The following is a 24,147-nucleotide window of genomic DNA, read 5'->3' as shown; positions in this document are numbered from 1 at the left end:
CCCTGTGAAAATAATCAACCTGACTGTGATAATAATCAATGCACCTGTAATAATAATCAAACCACCTGTGGTAATAATCAAGCCACCTGTTATAATAATCAACCCGCATGTGATAATAATCAACCTGGCTGTGATAATAATCAAGCCACCTGTTATAATAATCAAAACATCCTGTTATGATAATCAACCCGCCTGTGATAATAATCAACCTGGCTGTAATAATATTCAATTCACCTGTCATAACAATCAACTTGCCTGTTATAATAATCAACCCGCCTGTGATAATAATCAATTAACCTGTTATAATAATCAACCTGGCTGTGATAATAATCAAGCCACCTGTTATAATAATCAACCTGTCTGTAATAACAATCAACTCGCCTGTTATAATAATCAACCCGCCTGTGATAATAATCAACCTGGCTGTGATAATAATCAACCTGGCTGTCATAATAATCAATTCACCTGTTATAATAATCAACCTGTCTGTGATAACAATCAACTCGCCTGTTATAATAATCAACCCGCCTGTGATAATAATCAACCTGCCTGTGATAATAATCAACCCGCCTGTGATAATAATCAATTCACCTGTTTGATAATCAACCTGGCTGTGATAATAATCAAGCCACCTGTTATAATAATCAACCCGCCTCTGATAATAATCAATTCACCTGGTATAATAATCAACCTGGCTGTGATAATAATCAAGCAACCTGTGATAATAATCAACCCGCCTGTGATAATAATCCACCCGCCTGTGATAATAATCAATTATCCTGTTATAATAATCAACCTGGCTGTGATAATAATCAAGCCACCTGTTATAATAATCAACCCGTCTGTGATAATAATCAAGCCACCTGTTGTAATAATCAACCCGTCTGTGATAATAATCAAGCCAACTGATATAATAATCAACCTGTCTGTGATAACAATCAACTCGCCTGTTATAATAATCAACCCGCCTGTGATAATAATCAACCCGCCTGTGATAATAATCCACCCGCCTGTGATAATAATCAATTATCCTGTTATAATAATCAACCTGGCTGTGATAATAATCAAGCCACCTGTTATAATAATCAACCCATCTGTGATAATAATCAAGCCATCTGTTATAATAATCAACCTGGCTGTGATAATAATGAACTTTGCTGTGAAAATAATCAACCTGCCTATGATAATAATCAACCTGGCTGTGATAATAATCAACCTGGCTGTGATAATCATCAATTAACCTGTTATAATAATCAACCTGGCTGTGATAATACTCAATTCACCTGTGATAATAATCAACCCGCTTGTGATAATAATCAACCTGGCTGTGATAATACTCAATTCACCTGTTATGATAATCAACCAGGCTGTGTTAATAATCAATTAACCTGTTATAATAATCAACTCGCCTGTTATAATAATCAACCCGCCTGTGATAATAATCAATTAACCTGTTATAATAATCAGTTCACCTGTGATAATAATCAACCCGCCTGTGATAATAATCAATTAACCTGTTATAATAATCAAGCTGGCTGCGATAATAATCAAGCCACCTGTTATAATAATCAACCCGCTTGTGATAATAATCAACCTGGCTGTCATAATACTCAATTCACATGTTATAATAATCAACCCGCCTGTGATAATAATCAATCCGCCTGTGATAATAATCAATTCACCTGTTATAATAATCAACCTGTCTGTGATAACAACCAACTCGCCTGTTATAATAATCAACCCGCCTGTGATAATAATCAACCTGGCTGTGATAATAATCAACCTGGCTGTCATAATATTCAATTCACCTGTTATAATAATCAACCTGTCTGTGATAACAATCAACTCGCCTGTTATAATAATCAACCCGCCTGTGATAATAATCAACCTGCCTCTGATAATAATCAACCCGCCTGTGATAATAATCAACTCACCTGTTTGATAATCAACCTGGCTGTGATAATAATCAAGCCACCTGTTATAATAATCAACCCGCCTGTGATAATAATCAATTCACCTGTTATAATAATCAACCAGCTGTGATAATAATCAAGCCACCTGTGATAATAATCAACCCGCCTGTGATAATAATCAACCCGCCTGTGATAATAATCAACTCACCTGTTTGATAATCAACCTGGCTGTGATAATAATCAAGCCACCTGTTATAATAATCAACCCGCCTGTGATAATAATCAATTCACCTGTTATAATAATCAACCTGCTGTGATAATAATCAAGCCACCTGTTATAATAATCAACCCGTCTGTGATAATAATCAAGCCATCTCTTATAATAATCCACCCGCCTGTGATACTAATCAATTCAACTGTTATAATAATCAACCTGGCTGTGATAATAATCAAGCCACCTGTTATAATAATCAACCCGTCTGTGATAATAATCAAGCCACCTGTTATAATAATCAACCCGTCTGTGATAATAATCAAGCCATCTGTTATAATAATCAACCTGGCTGTGATAATAATGAACCTTGCTGTGAAAATAATCAACCTGCCTATGATAATAATCAACCTGGCTGTGATAATAATGAACCTGGCTGTGATAATAATCAATTAACCTGTTATAATAATCAACCTGGCTGTGATAATACTCAATTCACCTGTGATAATAATCAACCCGCTTGTGATAATAATCAACCTGGCTGTCATAATACTCAATTCACCTGTTATAATAATCAACCAGGCTGTGATAATAATCAATTAACCTGTTATAATAATCAACTCGCCTGTTATAATAATCAACCCGCCTGTGATAATAATCAATTAACCTGTTATAATAATCAATTCACCTGTGATAATAATCAACCCGCCTGTGATAATAATCAATTAACCTGTTATAATAATCAACCTGGCTGTGATAATAATCAAGCCACCTGTTATAATAATCAACCCGCTTGTGATAATAATCAACCTGGCTGTCATAATACTCAATTCACCTGTTATAATAATCAACCCGCCTGTGATAATAATCAATCCGCCTGTGATAATAATCAATTAACGTGTTATAATAATCAACCTGGCTGTGATAATAATCAATTCACCTGTTATAATAATGAACCCGCCTGTGATAACAATCAACTCGCCTGTTATAATAATCAACCCGCCTGCGATATTAATTAATCTTCCTGAGATAATAATCATCCTGGCTGTGATAATAATCAGCCTGCCTATGATAATAATCAATTCACCTGTTACAATAATCAACCCACCTGTTATAATAATCAACCCGCATGCGATAATAATCAACCTGCCTGTGATAATAATCAATTCACCTGCTATAATAATCAACCTGGCTGTGATAATTATCAACCTGGCTGTCATAATATTCTGTTCACCTGTTATAATAATCAACCTGCCTGTGATAACAATCAACTCGCCTGTTATAATAATCAACCCGCCTGCGATATTAATTAATCTTCCTGAGATAATAATCATCCTGGCTGTGATAATAATCAGCCTGCCTATGATAATAATCAATTCACCTGTTACAATAATCAACCCACCTGTTATAATAATCAACCCGCATGTGATAATAATCAAGCCGCCTGTAATAATAATCAATTTACCTGTTATAATAATCAACCTGCCTGTGATAATAATCAATTCACCTGCTATAATAATCAACCTGGCTATGATAATAATCAATTCACCTGTTGTAATAATCAACCAGCCTGTGATAATAATCAAGCCGCCTGTAATAATAATCAATTTACCTGTTATAATAATCAACCCACCTGTGAAAATAATCAACCTGGCTGTGATAATAATCAACTTGCCTGTTATAATAATCAATCCACCTGTTATAATAATCAATCTGGCTGCGAAAATAATCAATCCACCTGTTATAATAATCAACCTGGCTGTGATAATAATCAGCCCACCTGTGATAATAATCAACCTGCCTATGATAATAATCAATTCACCTGTGATAATAATCAACCTGGCTGTGATAATAATCAATCCACCTGTTATAATAATCAATCTGGCTGCGAAAATAATCAATCCACCTGTTATAATAATCAACCTGGCTGTGATAATAATCAGCCCACCTGTGATAATAATCAGCCTGCCTATGATAATAATCAATTCACCTGTGATAATAATCAACCTGGCTGTGATAATAATCAACCTGGCTGTGATAATAATCAACCCGCCTGTTATAATAATCAAACTGGCTGTGATAATAATCAATTAACCTGCGATAATAATCAACCCGCCTGTGATAATAATCAATTCACCTGTTATAATCATCAACCGACCTGTTATAATAATCAATCCGCCTGTGATAATAATTAACCCGTCTGTGATAATAATCAACCCACCTGTCATAATAATCAATCCACCTGTGATAATAATCAACCCATCTGTGACAATAATCTACCCACCTGTTATAATAATCAATCCACCTGTTATAATTAATAACCCACCTGTTATAATAATCAATCCACCTGTTATAATTAACAACCCACCTGGTATAATAATCAACCCGTGGGGAGATCCTGTGATGCCAGCACTTGAGTAGTAGCTTCTGGTATTACAAACCAAACCCTTCCATCCCTCTTAACATCCCACATGCCCCACCTTGTTCACAAAATATAAAACAAAGATATCCCGTAGTCGCTGAACCTGGAGGCGATTAGAGTGTCCCATGCGTATCTGGCCTGGCGCAAACATTGTTCGGCCTCCCATGCCTGCCGAGGCCCCATGTCCTGCCCATCCTCACCCTCACCACATTATGCTTATCGAACGAAGCCTGGCGTACATCCTCATCCTCCAGCATGTCGCATGTTGTAGAGGACACAGGAGGCCACCAAGATGTGGGAGACCCTGCTCGCGCTATACTCTCGAGAGCCATCCAGGCACCTGAACTGCATCGTCAAGATGCCGAAGAAGGGCGGCATATGGCACAGTGGTTAGCACTGGGATACGGCGCTGAGGACCCGGGTTTGAATCGTGGCCCTGGGTCACGGTCTGTGTGGCGTTTGCACATTGTCCCCGTGTCTGCGTGGGTTTCACTCCCACAACCCAAAGATGTGCAGGTTAGGTGGATTGGCCATGCTAAATTGCCCCTTACAAAGAACAAAGAACAAAGAAATGTACAGCACAGCAACAGGCCCTTCGGCCCTCCAAGCCCGTGCTGACCATGCTGCCCGACTAAACTACAATCTTCTACACTTCCTGGGTCCGTATCCTTCTATTCCCATCCTATTCATGTATTTGTCAAGATGCCCCTTAAATGTCCCTATCGTCCCTGCTTCCACCACCTCCTCCGGTAGCGAGTTCCAGGCACCCACTACCCTCTGCGTAAAAAACTTGCCTCGTACATCTACTCTAAACCTTGCCCCTCTCACCTTAAACCTATGCCCCCTAGTAATTGACCCCTCTACCCTGGGGAAAAGCCTCTGACTATCCACTCTGTCTATGCCCCTCATAATTTTGTATACCTCTATCAGGTCTCCCCTCAACCTCCTTCGTTCCAGTGAGAACAAACCGAGTTTATTCAACTGCTCTTCATAGCTAATGCCCTCCATACCAGGCAACATTCTGGTAAATCTCTTCTGCACCCTCTCTAAAGCCTCCACATCCTTCTGGTAGTGTGGCGACCAGAATTGAACACTATACTCCAAGTGTGGCCTAACTAAGGTTCTATACAGCTGCAACATGACTTGCCAATTCTTATACTCAATGCCCCGGTCAATGAAGGCAAGCATGCCGTATGCCTTCTTGACTACCTTCTCCACCTGTGTTGCCCCTTTCAATGACCTGTGGACCTGTACTCCTAGATCTCTTTAACTTTCAATACTCTTGAGGGTTCTACCATTCACTGTATATTCCCTACCTGCATTAGACCTTCCAAAATGCATTACCTCACATTTGTCCGGATTAAACTCCATCTGCCATCTCTCCGCCCAAGTCTCCAGACAATCTAAATCCTGCTGTATCCTCCGACAGTCCTCTTCGCTATCCGCAATTCCACCAACCTTTGTGTCATCTGCAAACTTACTAATCAGACCAGTTACATTTTCCTCCAAATCATTTATATATACTACAAAGAGCAAAGGTCCCAGCACTGATCCCTGTGGAACACCACTGGTCACAGCCCTCCAATTAGAAAAGCATCCCTCCATTGCTACTCTCTGCCTTCTATGGCCTAGCCAGTTCTGTATCCACCTTGCCAGCTCACCCCTGATCCCGTGTGACTTCACCTTTTGTACTAGTCTACCATGAGGGACCTTGTCAAAGGCCTTACTGAAGTCTATATAGACAACATCCACTGCCCTACCTGCATCAATCATCTTAGTGACCTCCCCGAAAAACTCTATCAAGTTGGTGAGACACGACCTCCCCTTCACAAAACCGTGCTGCCTCTCACTAATACGTCCATTTGCTTCCAAATGGGAGTAGATCCTGTCTCGAAGAATTCTCTCCAGTAATTTCCCTCCCACTGAAGTAAGGCTCACCGGCCTGTAGTTCCCGGGATTATCCTTGCTACCCTTCTTAAACAGAGGAACAACATTGGCTATTCTCCAGTCCTCCGGGACATCCCCTGAAGACAGCGAGGATCCAAAGATTTCTGTCAAGGCCTCAGCAATTTCCTCTCCAGCCTCCTTCAGTATTCTGGGGTAGATCCCATCAGGCCCTGGGAACTTATCTACCTTAATATTTTTTATTACACCCAACACCTCGTCTTTTTGGATCACAAAGTGACCCAGGCTATCTACACCCCCTTCTCCAGACTCAACATCTACCAATTCCTTCTCTTTGGTGAATACTGATGCAAAGTATTCATTTAGTACCTTGCCCATTTCCTCTGGCTCCACACATAGATTCCCTTGCCTATCCTTCAGTGGGCCAACCCTTTCCCTGGCTACCCTCTTGCTTTTTATGTACGTGTAAAAAGCCTTGGGATTTTCCTTAACGCTATTTGCCAATGACTTTTCATGACCCCTTCTAGCCCTCCTGACTCCTTGCTTAAGTTCCTTCCTACTTTGCTTATATTCCACGCAGGCTTCGTCTGTTCCCAGCCTTTTAGCCCTGACAAATGCCTCCTTTTTCGTTTTGACGAGGCCTACAATATCACTCGTCATCCAAGGTTCCCGAAAATTGCCGTATTTATCCTTCTTCCTCACAAGGACATGCCGGTCCTGTATTCCTTTCAACTGCCACTTGAAAGCCTCCCACATGTCAGATGTTGATTTGCCCTCAAACATCCGCCCCCAATCTATGTTCTTCAGTTCCCGCCTAATATTGTTATAATTAGCCTTCCCCCAATTTAGCACATTCATCCTCGGACCACTCTTATCCTTGTCCACCAGTACTTTAAAACTTACTGAATTGTGGTTACTGTTACCGAAATGCTCCCCTACTGAAACATCTACCACCTGGCCGGGCTCATTCCCCAATACCAGGTCCAGTACCGCCCCTTCCCTAGTTGGACTGTCTACATATTGTTTTAAGAAGCCCTCCTGGATGCTCCTTACAAACTCCGCCCCGTCTAAGCCCCTGGCACTAAGTGAGTCCCAGTCAATATTGGGGAAGTTGAAGTCTCCCATCACCACAACCCTGTTGTTTTTACTCTTTTCCAAAATCTGTCTACCTATCTGCTCCTCTATCTCCCGCTGTCTGTTGGGTGGCCTGTAGTATACCCCCAACATTGTGACTGCACCCTTCTTATTCCTGATCTCTACCCATATAGCCTCACTGCCCTCTGAGGTGTCCTCTCGCAGTACAGCTGTGATATTCTCCCGAACAAGTAGCGCAACTCCGCCTCCCCTTTTACATCCCCCTCTATCCCGCCTGAAACATCTAAATCCTGGAACGTTTAGCTGCCAATCCTGCCCTTCCCTCAACCAGGTCTCTGTAATGGCAACAACATCATAGTTCCAAGTACTAATCCAAGCTCTAAGTTCATCTGCCTTACCCGTAATACTCCTTGCATTAAAACATATGCACTTCAGGCCACCAGACCCGCTGTGTTCAGCAACTTCTCCCTGTCTGCTCTGCCTCAGAGCCACACTGTCCCTATTCCCTAGTTCTCCCTCAATGCTCTCACCTTCTGACCTATTGCTCCCGTGCCCACCCCACTGCCATACTAGTTTAAACCCTCCCGTGTGACACTAGCAAACCTCGCGGCCAGGATATTTATGCCTCTCCGGTTTAGATGCAACCCGTCCTTCTTATACAGGTCACACCTGCCCTGGAAGAGCTCCCAGTGGTCCAGATAATGGAAACCCTCCCTCCTACACCAGCTGTTTAGCCACGTGTTTAGCTGCTCTATCTTCCTATTTCTAGCCTCACTGGCACGTGGCACAGGGAGTAATCCCGAGATTACAACCCTCGAGGTCCTGTCTTTTAACTTTCTGCCTAGCTCCCTGAACTCCTGCTGCAGGACCTCATGCCCCTTCCTGCCTATGTCGTTAGTACCAATATGTACAACGACCTCTGCCTGTTTGCCCTCCCCCTTCAGGATGCCCTCTACCCGTTCGGAGACATCCTGGACCCTGGCACCAGGGAGGCAACATACCATCCTGGAGTCTCTTTCACGTCCACAGAAGCGCCTATCTGTGCCCCTGACTATAGAGTCCCCTATTACTATTACTCTTCTGCGCTTTGACCCTCCCTTCTGAACATCAGAGCCAGCTGTGGTGCCACTGCTGGCTGTTTTCCCCTGATAGGCTATCCCCCCCGACAGTATCCAAAGGGGTATATCTGTTCGAGAGGGGGACAACCACAGGGGATTCCTGCAGTGACTGCCTGCCCTTTCTGGTGGTCACCCATTTCTCTGCCTGCACCTTGGGTGTGACCACATTTACATAACTGCGATCTATGAAGCTTTCCGCCACTTGCATGCTCCTAAGTGCATCCAATTGCTGCTCCAACCGAACCATGCGGTCTGTGAGGAGCTCCAGTTGGGTGCACTTTCTGCAGATGAAGCCTCCGGGACGCTGGAAGCCTCCCGGACCTGCCACATCTCACAGTCAGAGCACAGCACCCCTCTAACTGACATTGCGTCAATTAATTAAAATTAAAATTAAATTTTTTTTAAAAAAATATTTTTTTTTAAATTTCAAAGTTACTGTTAACTATCTGTTTCCTAGCACTAGATTAATAGAAATGCGAAAGCTAAATATAGTACTCTCCAATCTCTGGCTTAGATATCCCTCTAAATTATAATTAAGTTATTATGTTTAATTAGTTACCAATGCTCAAATTTTTTTTAATTTAGTGTAGAATCCCAACCAGCCACTCAGGCCACAGCTTTTCTGTGATGTCACTTCAGTTTCCCCCCGACACACACAATTTGAAAAAGGTATAAAAGTAAAAATGAGTAAAAATCACTTACTTACCTTCTTACCTTCTGAGTGTCTTAGATGTTCTCAGGTTCTCTCGCTGACAGAGACTGCTCCTCCACCTCCGAACCTTGACCTGCACAATGCTAATAATATAATAATAATATAATATGGCACTTACCTCACACCAATGGGTCTTATTATTAGGTTAGAGGAGGAGGGCGGGTGGGAGACACTACACCAATTTATTGGTGGGGCGGGGGGGGGGGCCTTCCCAGAAGTCCGCGGGTCGAACTTCCGGTTCCCGCCTTATATTAAAAAAAAACAGAAAAGAAGAACAGACACGGGACCAGGTAAGGGTTTTTAAAGTCACTACTCACCTCCCAGAAGGCCCCTGCGCACCGCTGCCGCCGAAATCCAAAGGGCTGCTCCTGCAAAGGTAAGGGTTTTTAAAGTCACTACTCACCTCGAAAATAATGATAATCGCTTATTGTCACAAGTAGGCTTCAATTAAGTTACTGTGAAAAGCCCCTAGTCACCACATTCTGGCGCCTGTTCAGGGAGTCCGGTACGGGAATTAATTGGAAAAATATATAATTGTGTACTCTAAATTAATTTTTTAAAAAGATGCCGAAGCACCGCTCGATCATTCCCCTGGTTGCTTCATTGGCATTGTTGTAGTTTTATGACACTTTGTGTTCTAGATCCTATATCAATACTTTGCAAACCCCTGCGGTCTTGGGAAAGAGACTGGGCAGTCAATATTGATGAGACATGGTAGTATAAGGGAATATGCGAATACGACTTCAGTGTGTAACAGAGCAAAGGCAACTCAGTTCAAAATGTTGCACTGTTAGCACATAACAATGAGTTTGAGACACATGTTTGATCCTGCTTAAAGTGCTAGGTAGTTGAGGGTGACTACATATACTGTGTATTGTCCCGTGTCAAAATCTAATCCTATTGGTAGAATCCATGTAATCCCTATAGTACAGAAAGAGACCATTTGGCCCATCGAGTCTGCACCAACCCTGTGAATGAGCACTCTGCCTAGGCTCACACTCCTGTCTTATCCCCATAACCCCACCTAACCTTTGGATGCTCAGGGGCAATTTAGCATGGCCAATCTATTTAACCTACACATTTTTGGACTGTGGGAGGAAACCGGAGCACCCAAAGGAAACCCACGCAGACACAGGGAGAACATGCAAATGCCAGCAGACAGTCACCCTGTCGCTGTGAGGGAGCAGTGCTAACCACTGTACCTTTGTGCCAATACCAGTCTTTGTAGTTAAAGATCTTCAGAGGATATTAAAAACAGCTCTAGAATTTGATCCTTTATTCCTGATTCTGGGTCTTCCAGGTAGGATGATTATTGACGTGAATGAACAAAGGCTGGATAATATCCTAACTTTTGCAGCACGGAACAATATCTTCCTCTCCTGGATTAGCACAAGTATCCTTTGATTCAAAGTATCAAATAATTATGGAATGTATTCCTCTGGAGTTCTTGATTTCTGTACTCTGTTCTAAATCAGATACACTCTGAAAAGCATGGGACACCAATCTCAAATTTATCGGCTCCGCTACGTTTGACCACCCCCTACAAAGTTTTCCATAGGCCATGCCGCACCGTCTTTAATTCCCTACGGATAAAGATGTGCACATTGTTACATTATTTTACCATGTTTACATAGCTTTATCCTCTTCCTCTTATCCTCTTCTTCGCTGATTTGATTCTCTAGCTGATCCGTTGTATAGTTGGAACCTGCCAGTGAGAAGAGATGGAGGGGGGTGTTACGCATTGAATTATGTTTACATTTGTATTTGTATCCTTTGTTATTTTAAAACCATAAATGCCTTAATAAAATATTTGTTAAAAAAAGAAGTCTGAGGTAAACAGATTTTTATTCAGTAAGGGTATCAATGGTTATGGGGATAAGGAGGAAAGCGGAGTTGCGGATGATCATTTCCGAACAATCATGATCTAATTTGGACTGTGGGAGGAAACCGGAGCACCCAAAGGAAACCCACGCAGACACAGGGAGAACATGCAAATGCCACCAGACAGAATGGCAGACCTGACTTGATGGGCCGAATGGCCTCCTTCTGTTCCTACATCTTGTGGGCTTATGATATAATGTCATAGTGGGCATATTGAATCAACCTGCATCCACAGCACATGAACGGCATCTGGATCTGCAAGATTACAAGCGGCAGGTTTATTATAATAATGCAACCCACGAAAGCTTAGTAATTTATTATAATTCAGACAGGAATAATGGGCAAAACATTTGTACCCATGCTAAGCTCCTTTGATTACAACTTTTTATTTCTACTGTTTTTCCTATTCTCTGATCTGGCTGCAGGCACATTACTGCTACCATTGATTTATGTGCAGACCAGTTTTAGATGGTCTCATTCATTTCTGTTCCACCATGAATTTCTTGCTCTGAGTAAAACTAGATTCAGTTTTGCACAGCATAATGCCAAACATTTTTTTCTCTTTCAATCAATGATTTCCCTTTAAACCACTGTGAGTAGGAAACTTTTAAATTGCTTTTATATCCATGTTTCATAAGCTTATTAAAAATTGCAATGCTTTTATTTTTATATATTTATATCTGTTGAAAGAAATACAGGATTCATTTGCCCACACTGAAATCAATAACGTTATGGGCGGAATTCTCCCACCCAGCCGTGGCAGGTTTCGTGGCGGGCGGGCGTGGTGCATCTGGCATGTGCAAAAAAGTTGGAAACCCGCTGACCTAAAATCCCAATGGCAGGTTAATGGCGGGACTTCCTTCTCACTGGCAAGTGGCATAAATGCCATTTGCAATCTTTTGCATCTCATGAATGCTCATGAAAACCAGTCCCTGCCAGCATCTCACCAGGCATTTTAATCTTGCGTCACGCCTTTGGGAATTTTCGTTAGGGTCAAACTGAGTGGTATGCACAAGATGGTCCTCAGTTCGCCAGACACATTGGTGTGAGTGCAACTAATTTCTGCCACAATGCTGCGCTGCTTCTGATGTGCTGTTCACAACTCCACCGGGGCAGACCAGTTCCTGCCCTCCATATCCGAACCAGTCTTCATGGACAGCACCTTGCTGCTGGAGCCATGGACCCTCCTGTCTCACCGGGTCTGATCTGCATCTGGGATAGAGTACAGGGTCTCCTTGCCCCTGGGGCCACACACCAGAACTGTACTCGGGACTCATGCAGCCACCATAACAAAGATCCAATGTTCGACCGGTGATGGAGTGCGAGATGAGGCCGGGTGTTGAGCGGAGTCAAACAAAGACAAGAGGAACAATGTGGGAGGGGGGTAGTGCAAGGAGTGGGGAGAGGGCTGGTGCGCGTAAATGACGCGGCGCCGCTCCTAGCCCATTATCGTGCCCTGAATCGGTCGGGATAGGGGCCGTTTCGCTCCGCCGTGAACCTCGACGGCGTTCACGACGGCGCGAACACTCTGCCTCCATTTCGGAGAATCCCGCCCGTGGTTTACTTAGACTTTCAGAAGGCCTTCAACAATGTCTCGCATAGCAGATTAATACGTGAAGTAAAAGCGCATGGAATTACGGGTAGTTTCTCGAGATGGATAGAAAGAAAGCTGGTTAGCAAAAAGTTGATTGCCAGGCAGTGACTAATGGGGTACCGCAGGGATCTGTGCTGGGACATTATATATTAATGATTTGGACGAGCGAACTAAATATATTGGGCGCGATTCTCCGATGCCGGTTGGGGGAATCGCCTGCCGCGCCATTTTTCCACGCGACGCCGGTCCGACGCCCTCCCGCGATTCACCCAAGCGGCGAGATCGGCCCCATAGAGTTCTGCGCGATGCAGGCCGGAGAATCGCCCGAGACACCCAATATGGCGATTCTCCGCAACCCCCGCTATTCTCCGGCCCGGATGGGCTGAAGTCCCGGCGGCGTGACCCCAGTTCACGCCGTCGCCGTTCACACCCGGTAAATAAAGTTGTCAGCCAGTCGTGCTGACTGACACTGAGCAGTGAGGAGGTGAGCGGACTGTTCCGGAGCTCCTGCAGACCGGGTCGGCTTCCCCGAGAATGCTGCGGCCAACGGGGTGGGGGGGGAGGGTGGGGGGAGGGGGTGGGAGGGGGGTTGAGGGAGGGAGTGGAGGTGGGAGTGGGGTGAGGGAGAGTGTGGAGGTGGGAGGGGGGTGAGGGAGAGTGTGGAGGTGGGAGCGAGGGGAGGGAGAGTGTGGAGGTGGGAGGGGGAGGGAGAGTGTGGAGGTGGGAGGGAGAGTGTGGAGGTGGGAGGGGGGTGAGGGAGAGTGTGGAGGTGGGAGGGAGTGAGGGAGAGTGTGGAGGTGGGAGGGGGGTGAGGGAGAGTGTGGAGGTGGGAGGGGGGTGAGGGAGAGTGTGGAGGTGGGAGGGAGAGTGTGGAGGTGGGAGGGGGAGGGAGAGTGTGGAGGTGGGAGGGAGAGTGTGGAGGTGGGAGGGAGTGAGGGAGAGTGTGGAGGTGGGAGGGGGGTGAGGGAGAGTGTGGAGGTGGGAGGGGGGTGAGGGAGAGTGTGGAGGTGGGAGGGGGGTGAGGGAGAGTGTGGAGGTGGGAGGGAGGGGAGGGAGAGTGTGGAGGTGGGAGGGGTGAGGGAGGGAGTGGAGGTGGGAGGGGATGAGGGAGAGTGTGGAGGTGGGGAGAAGGGGAGGAATGGAGATGGCAGGAGGTGAGGGAGGGAGTGGAGGTGGGGGGGATGAGGGAGAGTTTGCAGGGGGGAGTGGGGTGAGGGAGAGTGTGGAGGGTGTCGTCCATCCGCGGATGCCACTTGTCAGCCGCCCTGATATGGCAGGACGGTGACGAGGACACGGCCGCAGGTTGTCATGTTGCTGATGGGCACAGGTGACTGGCACACTGGTGAGAAAGACGGTGTGAACTGACCGTTGGACGCAGACAGTTGTCATGATATTCAGGTGAACATCACAGCACATACATAAACACATAATGATGGACAGATCAACGGACCAATCAACACACACAACACGACAGCCAATTACGGACAAAAGCATACACAGTACAAAGCAGGGAACACAACACTTCCTGGGCACTCGAGCAGGAGAGGGCTCAGGGCACAGACCTCATTGCCAGCCACTCAGAGGTTCACCATGTGCTGAATACCAGAGTTTACTATGTTTATCGTTCAATGAAATAAAACCGTGTTGGTTCGTCTGTGTATCAGAGTACCCAACACTTCATGATACCAGGAGCGAATTGACACCGACCCACAAATCTGCCATCCTGCGCCATGGACACCGTCAACACACCGCAGCCGCTGCAAGTCGCTGGGAACCTCGGCGTAAATTGGAAGCTATTCAAGCAGCGCTTCCAGCACTTTCTGGAAGCCAACGAAAGAGAGAGCGCCTCGGACACCAGAAAGATCACCATCCCCCTCACCACCGCAGGGCAGCACGCCATCCATGTCTACAACTCCCTGGTGTTCGCGGAAGGCGAGGACAAATCCAAATACAAGATGGTCCTTCTCAAGCTCGACCAACACTTCAACGTCGAGGTCAACGGGAGCTTCAAGAGATATGTCTTCCAGCAGCGCTTGCAAGGTAAGGATGAGCTTTCAGTCATTCCTTACCCATCTCCGCATCCTCGCGCAGTCCTGCGGTTACAACACCACCTCAGACTCCATGATTTGGGACCAGATCGTTTTTGGGGTCACCTCGGGCACCCTACGCCAGCAGCTTTTAAAAATAAAAGGCCTCACATTAGCCTCCGCAATCGAAGCCTGTGGCCTGCACGAAAACGTGACTAGCCACTATGCACAATTTCAGGCGACCGAATTGGCGCGGCGGGGGTCCTACGCGGCCGGATCGGTGAGCCAGGTGCCCCACGAGGCCGAACGGGTCCAGGCGATCGAGTTCCTCCCAGCCCGCGGCCTGGCCAACGTCGGCCATTTCGCGTGCTTTTCGAGGCCTCCCGTGCTTGTGTGCGCCAAAACCTACGGCAACACTGAGGGACGTGATGCGCAGGCGTGCCTGATGCAAGACCAAACTGCGCATGCGCAGTGGCGCAACGAACGTCTTGACGTCACGATGTGCGGCAACTGTGGAGCTGCACATTTAAAGCGGCAATGTCCCACAAGAACCCGACAATGCCTATGCTGTGGCAAGGTGGGCCACGACGCTGCTTACTGTCGAGCAGCTCAACCTGTCAATCTTCCACATCTCCGGCAACCTCGCAGGGACGTGCGGACCATTCAGCCTCCCCATTACGAATCTTGCCCAGACGATATCCAGACCGGTGACACAGATGACCGAGACGCCTTCCGTGTTGCGGTCATTGATCATTGATGGGAACCGAGTTAACACGATCAATCCGGGTGATGAATGGTGTGCCACCCTGACGGTCAACCGATCGCCGATAACTTTCCGCCTGGACACTGGCGCCTCCGCCAACCTCATAGCATGGTCAGCCTTCTATGCCATGAAGGTCAGACCACCAATTCGGCCGCCCCGGTGCAGGATGGTCGACTACAACGGGAACGTTATCCCGGCTATGGAATCCTGCCAGCTCCAGGTGACACACAACACACACACGGCCACACTCTCGTTCGAGATAGTCGGCTCATCGAAGGACTCCCTGCTAGGCGCACAGGCATGCAAGGCTCTCCACCTCGTGCAACGAGTCCACTCTCTCTCTCCAGATGGAACGTCTGACTTCCCGGATGCAGAGATTAACGCACAGCTCCAATCGCTCCTCGCCCACAACCAGGAGGCATTCGAGGGCATGGGAACACTGCCATACACCTACAGAATTCGGTTCAAACCAGACGCCACCCCGGTCATTCACGCACCTCGCAGGGTCCCTGCGCCACTCAAAGACCGCCTCAAGCAGCAGCTGCAGGATCTCCAGGACCAAGGGGTCCTATCCAGGGTCACGGAGCCCACACCGTGGGCCAGCTCCATGGTGTGTGTCAGGAAGCCCTCCGGCGAGCACCGGATCTGTATTGACCCCAAAGACCTCAATAATAATATTATGAGGGAACATTACCCCATACCCAAACGGGAAGAGATCACGAGTGAAATGGCCCAGGCGAAAATATTTACCAAACTGGATGCCTATAAAGGCTTTTGGCAAATCCAACTAGATCCGTCCAGCCGAAAGCTGTGCACTTTCAACACCCCTTTCGGCAGGTTCTGCTACAACCGAATGCCATTTGGCATCATCTCGGCATCCGAGGTCATTCATAGGATCATGGAGCAGATGATGGAAGGCATCGAAGGGGTGCGTGTCTATGTGGACGACGTCATCATCTGGTCCACCACACCACAGGAGCACATCTATGGTCTCCAATGCCTCTTTGCACGCATACGTGAAAACGGCCTGCGCCTCAACTGAGCCAAGTGTTCGTTCGGCCAAAGTGAGCTGAAGTTCCTGGGGGACCACATTTCCCGGTCAGGGGTCCGTCCGGATGCAGACAAGGTGAGTGCCATCACAGCCATGCCGCAGCCGTCAGACAAGAAAGCAGTACTACGCTTCCTAGGCATGGTCAACTTCCTGGGGAAGTTCATTCCCAACCTTGCCTCCCACACGACAGCTCTGCGCCACCTCGTCAAAAAGTCCACAGAGTTCCAGTGGCCACACACACCAGCAGGAATGGGAGGAGCTCAAACTCAAGCTCACCACTGCACCGGTACTGGCGTTTTTCGACACGTCTCGTGCCACTAAAATTTCGACTGATGCCAGCCAGTCCAGCATTGGGGCAGTGCTCCTGCAGCGGGATGACACTGCGTCATGGGCCCCGGTCGCCTACGCCTCGCGGGCCATGACCCCCACAGAGCAGCGCTACGCGCAGATCAAAAAGCAGTGCCTGGGCTTGCTAACCGGTTTAGACATGTTCCATGATTATGTGTATGGTCTTCCCCGGTTCACTGTTGAAACTGACCACCGCCCCCTGGTCAGCATCATAAACAAGGACCTGAACGAGATGATCCCTCGCTCCAGCGCATCCTACTTGAACTCAGGAGGTATGACTTCCAACTGGTCTACACCCCAGGGAAGGACCTTATCATTGCGGATGCCCTACCGAGAGCAGTGAGCATGCCGCCAGATTCGGAGGGGTTCGTATGTCAGGTCGAGGCGCAGGTGGCCTTCACATCGGCAAATCTGCCAGCTGACAACTCCAGTCTGGCCCGTATTCGCAGAGAGACTGCGGCCGACCCCCTTCCACAACGTGTGATGCGCCACATGACGGGAGGGTGGCTCAAAGGGCAGTGCCCGCAGTTCTACAATGTCCGAGACGATTTGGCCGTCATTGATGGTGTCCTTCTGAAGCTGGACCGGATTGTGATTCCACACAGCATGCACAAGCTGGTTCTCGGCCAACTACACGAAGGCCACATGGGGGTCGAGAAGTGCAGAAGGAGGGCCCGAGAGGCGGTATACTGGCCGGGCATCAGTGACGATATTGCCAATATGGTGCTCAACTGCCCAACCTGCCAAAGGTTTCAGCCGGCGCAACCTCCTGAAACGCTTCTGCCCCATGAGCTGGTGACGTCCCCATGGGCGAAGGTGGGTGTGGACCTCTTTCACGCGCTCGGCAGGGACTATGTCATCGTCATTGACTACTTCTCCAACTACCCTGAGGTCATACGCCTACACGATTTGACGTCGTCCGCTGTCATAAGGGCCTGCAAAGACACCTTCGCTCGCCACGGCATTCCGATGACTGTCATGCTGGACAATGGGCCCTGTTTCGCCAGTCAGGAATGGTCATCGTTTGCTGCCTCGTATGGCTTCACACACGTGACGTCCAGCCCTCTCCACCCCCAGTCCAACGGAAAGGCGGAGAAGGGCATTCACATTGTCAAGCGGCTGCTCTCTAAGGCTGCTGCTGCCGGATCGGATTTCTGCCTCGCCCTGCTGGCCTATCGCTTGGCCCCACTAGCCACTGGTCTCTCACCAGCCCAGCTGCTGATGGGCCGCGCCCTCAGGACTACTGTACCTTCCATCCTGGCACCCACGATCGACCATGCTCCGGTACTGCACAGGATGCAACTGCAGCGCGGTCGCCAGAAGAGGTCATATGACACACGGGCAACTGATCTTCCCGCCCTGGCCCCTGGAGACAAAATCCGCATCCACCTGCCAGAAGGTGGCTGGTCAGCACCTGCCGAAGTTCTCTGACGCGTGGCTCCCCGCTCGTTCCTGGTTCGCATGCCTGATGGATCCGTTCGTCGGCGCAATCGCCGGGCTCTTCGCCTGCTTCCACGCTCGCTACGAGACCTTACACCGACACCGTGCCCTCCTGTTGTTCCTGATTTCGACTTCGTGGAGCTGCCTGCTACCATGCCCCTTCCGTCGTCGCCCGTGGCCAGGCCCGTTCCTCAGCCGGTGGTTCCAGACCTATCGTTGAGGCGGTCAACCCGAATTCGTCGCCCACCTACTAGACTGGACTTATGAGACTGTTTATACATTGAACTCATGCAACCACTTTGTTAATATGTTTATGTTCTTATCGTTACAGGAATTCGCTTTATTGTTCACCGTTTCCCGGTTCTTTGTTCATGGTACAACCTTATTGTTATGTCACACCCGACATCGCCCCTTGTATATAGTTAAACCTCATGTTCTGGCAGGGGCTGTTTAGCACAGGGCTAAATCTCTGGCTTTGAAAGCAGACCAAGGCAAGCCAGCAGCACGGTTCAATTCCCGTCTCAGCCTCCCCGAACAGGCGCCGGAATGTGGTGACTAGGGGCTTTTCACAGTATCTTCATTTGAAGCCTACTTGTGACAATAGGCGATTTTCATTTCATTTTTCATGTACATGCTGTAAATATTGCACACACACATTTAGCTACACTCAGTACACATCTCTATTTATAACCACGTAGGCACATAATCCTGTAAAAAAGGGGGGATGTCATGATATTCAGGTGAACATCACAGCACATACATACACACATAATGATGGACAGATCAACGGACCAATCAACACACACAACACGACAGCCAATCACGGACAAGAGCATACACAGTACAAAGCAGGGAACACAACACTTCCTGGGCACTCGAGCAGGAGAGGGCTCAGGGCACAGACCTCATTGCCAGCCACTCAGAGGTTCACCATGTGCTGAATACCAGAGTTTACTATGTTTATAGTTCAATGAAATAAAACTGCGTTGTACCATACGCAACCGTGTTGGTTCGTCTGTTTGTCAGAGAACCCAACACTTCAACAGTGACAAGGTGTTAGGCTGGCTGCGTATCTGCAGCGCGACCAGGCCACCGGGGCACACAGGTATCCCATGCAGCCCGGCTCACGAGGTGTGGAAGAACCTCCTTGTAACATGTCGTTTCTCTGCCCCCACCACCCTCCTGCAGGTCTCCATGTATGCCAACCAGACAGCGATGTTCACTGCTGTGGTTGGAGCCACCGCTCTGCAGGTGGCCATCTGGCAGCATAGAGTCGGACGGCCCACAGTGGCTGCAGATGCAGCGGTTGCTGCTGCAGCAGAGGGGATGGCTGCGGAGTGGCCCGTCGTCACCGCGCAGGCCGCAGGCGCGCAGGAATGTCCAGGGGGATGCCGAGGGGAACATTGACCCCCCGACGGTAAGGAATGCACAGGAAGCGGGCACTGATATCGAAGTGCTTGGAGGGGAGGAGGAGGAGCCACTGATGGCGGTGCCAGGGCACCACAGGCGTCTAGCAAGGCCTAGGGTGTACCGTGGCCCTACCGGACATCACATGCAGGAGGAGACTACGGTTCAGCAGGGAGACGGTCGCACATATATGCCACCTCGTGGCGCACCTCGCACCACTTGGAATGGGTGAAGGACATGCTATACCAGTCTCCGTCAAGGTGACGGTGGCCCTGAACTTTTACACTACCGGTTCCTTCCAGGTGCCGAGCGGGGACCTATCTGGGATCTCACAGGCATCGGTCCACATGTGCATCAGGGCCGTGACCGATGCCTTGTACGCCATCGCGGACAGGTGCATTAAATTCCCCGAGGACCGAGCACAGCAGGATGCATGGGCACATGGATTCGCCAAGGTGGCCGGGATACCGATGGTCTAGGGTGTCATCGATGGTGTGCACATCCCCATGCGCCCACCTGCAGACAACAGGGAGGCGTTCAACAGGACGGGCGCATACTCCATGAACATTCAGGTGGTGTGCGACCCCCACATGAAGATCATGCACGTGTGTGCAAGGTACCCTGGGAGAGTGCATGACGTCTACATTCTGGCACAGTTGTTCATCCCCGCAATGTTCGATGGATGCCCCCCCCCCCCCCCCCCCCCAACCCCCCCGGCTGAGGGGCTGGTTGCTGGGCGACAGCGACTATCCATTGAGGTCATGGCTGATGATGCCAATATGGAGGCCTCAGACCAACGCGGAGAGCCTATATAACGAGACACATGCAGCAACCAGGGGTGTGGTGGAGCAGTGCTTCGGCCTGCTGAGATGCGATTCAGATGCCTGGACCACTCCGGAGGGGCCCTGCAGTACCGGCCCGATAGGGTCGGTCGCATAGTTGTGGTCTGCTGTGCGCTGCACAACATTGCCATGCAGAGGGGAGATGCACTGGTGGAGGAGACGGAGGGAGGACCCGACAGAACCGGAGCTAACGCAAACGAAGGGGAGGAGGAGGAGGAGGATGACATGCATCAGGGTGGGGGGAGGGGCACAGGACACAGACACGGCCCGGTTGCTGGTTACGTCCAGGAGGCTGCACGACGACACCGACGAGGACAGCGGGCACGCAATGCGTTGTTGGCCGCACGGTTCACGCACCGTGGGGGAGGGATTCGCTGAACACTGCCACTTGCACCGCCAGTCCTGCACACGGGCACCACACTGCACCCACCACCACCTCCCCCGCACCCCCGCACCGCGTACACGGCACCAATTCCACATCACTTACCTCTGCGGCACTACGGGATTGCACAACATTGATGATTGTGTAAGCGGTTGTGATCAGTGCCATGTTGAATGATGACAGCCCGCTCTGCGATGAGTTGTGAGCTCAGATTCGCCAGCCAAGGTCTGACTCATGGCTATAGCTGAACCATGCACTCCGGTGGTCACAGCCTTCGTAACGGGTATTTCATCACGTGCCCGTGTGGGGTAGCTGCCGTCCGAGTGCCGATTTTGGGAGGCAGGGGGGAAAGGGACAGCACATCCGGCACCGACGTTGAACCGTTCATTAACCACAGCGCCACTCGGTCACCCTCACCAGCCCCCTGGCACCGGACATAGCACACAGTCTTACAAGTTAATTGCAACAGTGAGTTTATTTGTGACATTCACATACAGACGCCCTACCCCCTACAACTAAACTGTGCCCTGCACCCGTGCCAACTTATTATGTGCCTAACTTCTTTGCCTTACAGGCCCTACCACTATGTCTAGGTGTCTCCCCAGATGGTACAGGAGTGGAGGCGGACTGCTGAGAATCACGCCCTGCAACATGGCTCCCCGTCGGCACGCGTTTCCTGTGGCGGCCCGGCTTCGATGGGCCAGGCTGCTCGGCGGGCCTGCTGGATGGCGTTGTGCCACCCTGACCTGCCCGCTGCCCACCAGATGCGCCAGGGATGAAACGGGGGGAGGCCGAGTCTTCAGGGACGCCCGTTGCTGGAGGTACCAGGATGGGCCCCAGAACCTCACCTTCCCTCGGGGAGCCCGGTGGCCCCCGGGCCTCACTGTGGGACGGAGATGCGATCGGAGACATGCCCCGTTGCACCACCGACACCTGACGCTGCCAGTCCTGGAGGCCTGCAGCGGTATCGACCACGGTGTGAATGCTCGCAGATACGGAGCGCAGGGAGTGCGACATTCATGCCATGGACTGTGCTATTTCAACGTGTGAGTGCGCTATGTCATCCATCACATGCGGCAGGTGGTCTATGTTCTCCACGACTGACTGCTGGGACTGCGCCATCGCCTCCTGGGACCTGGCCATGACATGGTGAGACTCGGCCAGGGCCCGGAGAGCGGTGGCAATGTCCTGTTGGCTCTGTGAGATGGCTGCCTGTGAGAGGGCAGCCCTCTCCTGGGCCATAGATGACGCGTGCACGTGAAGCCCAATGCCTTGCAGAACCTGACCAATGGCCAAAACCGTTTCACCCATTGCCTCCACAGCGGACGCCACCCGTGCGGTGTCGGCCTGGGTGGCTGCGATGAGCGGCACCACTCCCTGCTCCTGGACGCGAATGGACTCCTCCAACTGCGTGTGCAGGCCCTGGAAGATGGCCCTCATCCTGTTATTCAGTCCCTCGGTGTCCACATGCATCGGTTGACCGGGTGGGTCAAGTACATCCAGGAACCCGGGAACCGTCTGGGTGGCGGCTGGTTGCTGGGCCTGGGCTGCCCTCCGACCATCCAGCCCCTCGGCTGCTCCAAACTGCACCTGCTGTACCTGCTCGGCTGTGTGGTGCGCACCCGACTGTGTCCCGGGAGCCTGATCACTTATCTGCCCAACCGAGGTGAGTGTCTCTGCGATGGTGTGGGAGACAGCAGTGCCACTAGCTCGAGGTCATTGTCCGTTAGGAAGTCTGGTGTGTACTGGTCCCCCTCATGGCCCGGCGCAAGATGCATGCGGCCCATGTCATGTTGCCCTCCAGGTGAATCCGTGGACTGTGTGGCCGTTCTCTGTGCATCATCGTCACTGTCCATCCTGTGCCCCTCAGTATTGTCTCTGTCCGTCATATGTGCATCCCCGTCCAGCGTCCCATACTGAGAGGATGGCCCTCCTGTCCGACCGACTGCCACCCTCTGGCGTGCGTCCCTGGGTGCGCTTGAGGTTGGAGATTGCCCCCCTCACACTCTGGCCGGAGAATCGCGCCCATTATCTTCAAATTTGCAGATGATACAAAGTTGGGTGGGAGGGTGAGCTGTGAGGAGGATGCAGAGATGCTTCAGTGGGATTTGGACAAGCTGAGTGAGTGGATATCTGTGGCAGATGCAGTATAATGAGAATAAATGTGAGGTTATCCTCTTTGGTTGCAAAAATAGGAAGACAGATTATCATTGAATGGTTGTAAATTGAGAGAGGTGGATACTCAGCGAGACCTTAGTGTTCTCGTGCATCCGTCGCTGAATGTAAACATGCAGGTACAGCCGGCAGTAAAGAAGGCAAGTGGCGTGTTGGCCTTCATAGCGAGAGGCTTTGAGTATGGGAATACAGATGTTTTACTGCAATTGTATGAGGCCACACCTGGAGTACTGTGTGCAGTTTTGGTGTCCTTATCGGAGGAAGGATATTCGTGTTATGGAGGGAGGGTATGACGAATATCACGTTCACCGCAGAATTTGGTTTGAAATAAGGCAACAGAAATTAATACAACCAGCATTTTAATTCAAAGTGGAATAAAACCACTTCAGCTAAAGGTTGTGCAGAAATCATCATTTGCTGGGAGAAACTCCTAGCTGACTTCAAGGATCATTGGTACATTCCAAACAAATACAGGATAAGGAAAACCTTGCTTTGACACACCGTAAATTCTTTAGATCACTCCCCTGCACCTATAATTATTCAAACCATGAGGAGAGGAAATTCTTCAAATAAATAATACACAAATCCTTCCTTAACTATATAACTCTTGATATTTAGAATAACACCCTCAAAGAATTGTCTGTTTGCCAAACTATATATCTAAGAAACATGGCAACACTGAAAAGAGACAGATCTCTATAAGAGTCCCTCTTTGCCAATATATCTTAAGACACCTGACATTCACGCAGACACGAACATCATTAAAACATATATTGATGATAATACACCAAATTAGCCATTTGGCTATAGGCAATTAACCAACAATAAGTGATAAGATAACAGAGACAGTCCTTGACCGAT

This window comes from Scyliorhinus torazame, chromosome 3 (assembly GCF_047496885.1).
Source record: "Scyliorhinus torazame isolate Kashiwa2021f chromosome 3, sScyTor2.1, whole genome shotgun sequence".
In the NCBI taxonomy this organism is placed as follows: domain Eukaryota; kingdom Metazoa; phylum Chordata; class Chondrichthyes; order Carcharhiniformes; family Scyliorhinidae; genus Scyliorhinus; species Scyliorhinus torazame.
The sequence above is the reverse complement of the archived record's forward strand: the minus strand, read 5'-3'. Positions refer to the sequence as shown.